Below are 6,022 nucleotides of genomic sequence, written 5' to 3'. Positions count from 1 at the left end.
TACTTCCGTTTCTCATGACAGATATTTTAGTACTATTAATAAGAAAATATTAAAAATAAAAAACAAAGAGCTGGAGTATGTAATTGCAATTGTGCTGATTTGCAAGGAAAACCAGGCTGCTGCTTGAAGTCCTGTTGGGTGACCACTAGGTGTTGCTCTTCTTGGACGTATACATATCAATGTTGTACTGGGTGCTGTCCTCTGGTTGAGCCCCCCTGAAAGGACCTGACTACTTGGTACTTAAGGATCCCATGACAACGCATGCAACAGGAGTAATATTAGTCACAGTGTCCTGGTTAAATTCCACTTTGGTCTTGTACAAGTTGACCTGCCTGTATATCTTCATCATGATCTCTAGGATGTACAGCAGTCCATAGTGAGTGTGACAGCTCATGGTCCATTGTCTAGCTAATTCCTGTTGCCAGGTTCATCTTCTGACTGAGACAAGATTCACTGGACACCCTGATCACCAAACGGACAGAAGTGCATAACAAACAAACAGTGAGTGGACAGATCGATTGCTCTGGTACAGCATCTCTGACGTCAAAGAGGCAGGTCGTGCCAGATATTGTTGAGTTAGGGAGGAAGTGATAAAACTACCTTTGGAAAATTATCTGCAGTTTATTTTGGAATTAGGAAAACGATGGCATAAGAAATGCACTGTGGTTAAAGAAAATATATTTTATAAGTCTGCTGTTGTCTGACTTTATAAAGTTTTAAAATTAGCTTTCTTACTGTGATGAACCTCATAGCTCCCATGTTTTAAATTAGATTTTGTATTACCATTGTAACTTATTTCTGTGAATGATTGCATATGAGTTTAATTCATATGTATTTTGAAATCTTTATAACTCAGACACTGCTGATTTCTGATATTCAAGTGTTGATGAAATCAAAATCAAAATGAAGCTCAGTATTAACAGCTCATCCTGAAAGCTGCTAATGACAAAGGACTTTTTCTGGTTTTGTCGTCTTATGAAATTGCAACAAAAGGTTGGATGTCTTATGTTGTTCCTAAAAATAGTGATCTACTGTACAAAACTAGTTCCGATTTATGTAGTTTTCCCTCTTATTTACTTTTTAATAATGTCTGCATCCCACCTTCCGCCATCGTAAAGCTAATTATTCGTTGTAAGAACCTCACGACACAGACCACCTCTCCATCATAGATTAAATTGACATCGACGATTTAACAGACGCCAACTGTATTACCTCACCGACATGTCTTGGGAATGCGAGAGAAAACCAGAAAACCCGGAGGTAACACATACAGAACGAACAATCCTCACACAGGAGTCCAGAATGGAACACATGACACAAGACCCACTAGCAGAAACGACCAAGTGCATCCCGTCTTCATTTTCACTTTACTGACAAAGACCAGTCTCTATCTTGGCGCAAAAGAAGCGCACACTTCCTCGGTATGGGCTAATTAATGTTGCTCCTCATTATATAAAAATGCGTGTGCTAATGAGATTACTCAGATTGATGTAAGAAAAAGAAAACAGAATAAGACATACTTGAGAAGGGTTTGATCACGACTCCCTTGAATAAACGAATTTTAGCTCTCGAAATCTCGAACCCAATTAAAACAGTTCATGAATAATATAAAAAGAGAAGAAACACGAATACTTTGCACCTGTCAGCGGAGCAAAGTTAATAAATATTCTCTTAATATTTACCAACCCTAAGGCTGGCTCACAGCCTATGTATTTAGTGCGCAAACAACGGCACACTGCCTCAGGACCCAGCAACTGCTAATTGATTTTAACTGGAAATGTTGAACAGCGCCCTTGACTCGGCTTTGTGCGTTTCGCACCGTTTGATCTCTTATTCACAGAATCCGCGTCGCTAATTGAGAATTGTAGGCGGTGCGCGTGTGATAGCCTGTGTGAGCAGCTGATAAATAATGCAAAACATTTAAAAGATCAGACCGTTTTTCTCTACTTTGTAAAGAATTATGTTAATTTCACTCATTGCTCCTGTCCTTTGGGAGGTGACTTATGTTTCGTGTTTTGTTTTTTTTTCCGTTGTGTTTTTAATTCAGACAAACAAATATGTATTGAATAATCATAAAGCAATATTAAGAACTGTAGCTTACTCTGAGCATAATAGTGAAGCGCTTTACGATAATTATTTTGTATCTATGCGCATAGATGTTTCAAAACACTACTTAGGCGATTACTTCCAGCACGACGAATATCGCAATGCCCCTTAACACACCTGACATGTTCAGTTTAGATTGGAATGTTGTTACTGTGGGAATGATCTGCAAGTCTGTGTTCACTTCTTCGTTTCCGCAACTGCCATTACGTGCTATGATCACCTATTCTTAATTAAAAATAATCAAAATTAAAATGTCAGATGTGATAGCCTGTATGCGTTGACAAGAATAACAGAATTCTTAGTTATAAAAAATGAGCCGAGGTCTCATCAGGCGCACTGTATTTCTTGAAAGGGAATGAAAGCACGAGGGTAATCCGGTTTGATCGGTTGCTAGTAGATACCGTAAATTATCCGAGGAATCTCACCCAGGTGTTGCTCGGAGAAATCCAGAGTACTCGACACTCCAACAAGGCTAGATGGGTTTGCTTTCTCTCCCTAATTAATTACAGCAGCTCGACAGTTAGACTTTCTTTCCTATGTGTCCTTTTAGTGAGCCCCTTTGGACAGTACTGCATACGAATTTAGACGAATTTGTCTTGGCCCCACGGGTAAATTCTGTTTAATGTAAATAGACAAAATGACTCTGTGGAGTCTGAACGACAACATTTAAACTTGGATGGAAACTGGCCACATAACTTGCCTTTATACGCTTTATTCTACGTCAGCTCTCACCTGGAAAGTTTACAGTTTGGAGTGAGATCTTGCAAATTGAAAGTGTCTGGTTATCGTGTATCACGTCCACAAGGACGGCAGCATCAGTGGCCTCATCAGTGAGCCCTTTGCATATACCGCAGGTCCTTGCTTCACTGGACTAAGTACTGTTTGGAAGAAGAGGGTGTCGACAAGATGGGTTTGCCTGCGGAACCTCTCAACCTTAATCCCAGCGAATTTGTCCAGCCACCAACCCCAAATGAGCCAAATACTCCTGTAGAAAGAGAGAGCACTACCTCAGGCATTTGACATCTTGAGATTTTGCTCTCGTGCCCTTTCTTCTTGCCGCAGAGAAATTCAGGCAGTATGTCATATGGGCAAAGCTTACTCTTCTCCCAAATACAGAGAGCGCTTCTGCCTGTCGAGGACAGTTATAGTGGGTCACTTGACAATCCCCTTCCTGGGAGAGCAGTAAGTCCCTCTTTTTACGCTATTGTTCACGCTGGGCCCCTGGGTTCAATTTTGACCCATCTGCGCGGAGACTCTATGTTCTCCCCGTGATCACATGGGTTTTCGCCGGGCGCTGCGGTTCCCACCCACAGTTCAAAGACATACTAGCCCTGGTGTGAATGAGTGTGTGTCTGTATGTGAGTCTATTGCGCCGTGCGATGGACTGGCGTCCCGTTCAGGGGCTTGTCTTGTGCCTGTTGCTTGTCGGCATAGACTCCCGCTCCCTCGTGACACAGAACTGGATAAAGCGGTTAGAAAAATCAGTACTGACACGTGGAAGACACCGAGAACAGACGATACAACAAGCCTGCAAAGTCTTGTATTGCTTCCAGAAAAGCAGCTTGTGTAGAATTTCACTTTTTCAACCGGACGGCGACCTTCAACACAACGCAGCTAAACGTGAGGAACTGAAACCGGAGAGATGTAAAGACTAAGAGAAAAACCATGAAATGAAAGAAGACTTCTGCACGAAAGTGCTCCTGCAGGTGATTTAGACGAAAGTGACGGTGATAGAAGGTGACATAATGCTTGCAGGAAATCCAAAGTGCAGGGAATATTTTCTGCGGAGAAAATGTCTCTATTTTGAGCTCAAAGCGAAGTCACTTTAAAGGGTTAATTATGTTCTCTTCACATCCCGGCTAATCTGAACAACGTCTACAGCTCTAGATCTGCGGTCCGACAAAAGACATCAAGTAACAGACAGAGCCAGCAGATGACGCTGCAACACAGCCATATAGACATACTGGGCACAAGCGCTCATACGCTACGTATTTATTTAGAAATAAAGAGACCTCCGCAGGAACACTAAATATGGTTTGCAAAAAAAGAGAGACAAATAAGAAAAGTGACAGACTGAAAGAGAATGAAAGCAGAAAATGGCGGAAACTGAACAAAAAATGGGACGTATTGTGCAATTCCTGCGGTCCTGCTTGTTTCTAACGTTTGATTGTAGGTCAAACACACAAAAGCCATATGTTAAGGAATTGATCATAAATTTTATTACAGCTCTTAAAAAGTCATATGTTATTTTATTATTTTCCTTTGCTAGAGACGACTTCCAGTGTTCTCAAAACAATTGTTTCTGAATTAAACAGTAGAGGGTGATAAATCCGTCTGGGTTTCGGCACACAACGCGGGATTAATGCTTGGTTCTTAGTGTAGGTTTCTGATAAGCGAGTCGTGGTCAAGTCTTGTCCTTTTTGCCACCGCTTTCTCTGACCTGGTAACGTGACAATTTTGCCGAGCTCTGACGGTGTCGGCTGTTTTGTACTGTGTACTAGCAGTCGTTTGCCTCGGCTGCGGTCGCTGGTGGTCGAGAAAAATCGACACAGAAAATCGCAGTGTCGAGTTTAATTAAATCCTGCCTACATACATTACCTGTCGGCAGTGTTATAGCACACCTAAAACTGCCACAAAGCCTCATTTCAGTCACACACACACAATGTCTTCTATCGGTTGGGGCATTGTGTGTGTGACTGAAAGGAAGAAAAAGATCTCTCTTTTGTTTTCTGCCCTGTTGGTCTCGGTCCAACACGTACATGTATAGCTTATGGGGAGTAACATGACCGTCCTTATGAATGAACACCTGGAGCATCTCTAGAGTTCGCCAGGGACGCTAGAAAGGAGATCCATGCGGATCATTGATCATTGAGCGTCTTGCGCTCTCCAGGGTCTTGAAACCAAAAGCGCAAGGAGGATGTCCCATTGCTGTATCTCTTATCAAGAACAGCTGTTATAGCTCCCCCTTAATCGACGAAGAGTGTTTTGGTAAACAACATCGCCTCGTTTACCTGATTATTGCTGTATTTTTGAAGAGCCCACATAACAATTTACATATCTAAACCGTGTTCTAACGGCAAGCACACTAATCAGTTTCCATTGGCTATGACATTCCCACGGGTTTTCTCGTTGTTATGAGAAGGAATCACCGTGTTTTATCCAGACCAGATAAAATTCAGTTTCCAAACGAATATTCTGCCTTGAAAACAATGACACAACAACACAATATCTGTGGATATTCATTGTATTCTTACAGACATCGGGGATTTTAGTTATGAGTTTAATGCAAGATTGAGGATTGAGAAAAGATCTGAAGAGCTATAATGAAGGTTGAGGTTAGAGTTGATTTGTCTGTAAGCATGCTTGTTTGCTCTGTACAACCTTAAATGGAGTTTGGATTGTTCTTCCAATGCATATAAGATCATACTCCAAATATGAGGGATTTTTAATGCAGAGTATGATTTATCCATGCTGAGATGCAGAAAAAAGTTTTAAGATGTATGAAATGTATCTCCAGAAACATACTCTTGTAAGTATTACAATAGTCTACCTTTCAATAGGAAGTTAATTGTAAATTGGATTTGGGATTTGTGCAAAGTTCAAAATTAAAATGTTTAAAAAGGTTGGGGGGAGGGGAGTAAAAAAATCTCAAAAAGTAACCTAAGCCCAACCTTGAGGACTCCCTTTTGACACTTAACACCTAAAAACTGCACATCTGCTTAGTTTTTATCTGGACAATAACCATACATATATTTCAGATATTAAAATGTTTTAACGTGATTTTACTTCAATTGGGGTCTTAAGATGTAATTAATCTTCCTACTTTTTTAGACTTTGAGGTTGTTTCCACATTTAACTCTTGGCTTTAAATGTACCGATATCATCCTGATATGAAACATGCCATTTTCAACAACAC

The sequence above is a fragment of the Lepisosteus platostomus genome, chromosome 2 (genome assembly GCF_059453375.1).
Source record: "Lepisosteus platostomus isolate fLepPlt1 chromosome 2, fLepPlt1.hap1, whole genome shotgun sequence".
Taxonomy (NCBI): domain Eukaryota; kingdom Metazoa; phylum Chordata; class Actinopteri; order Semionotiformes; family Lepisosteidae; genus Lepisosteus; species Lepisosteus platostomus.
The sequence above is the reverse complement of the archived record's forward strand: the minus strand, read 5'-3'. Positions refer to the sequence as shown.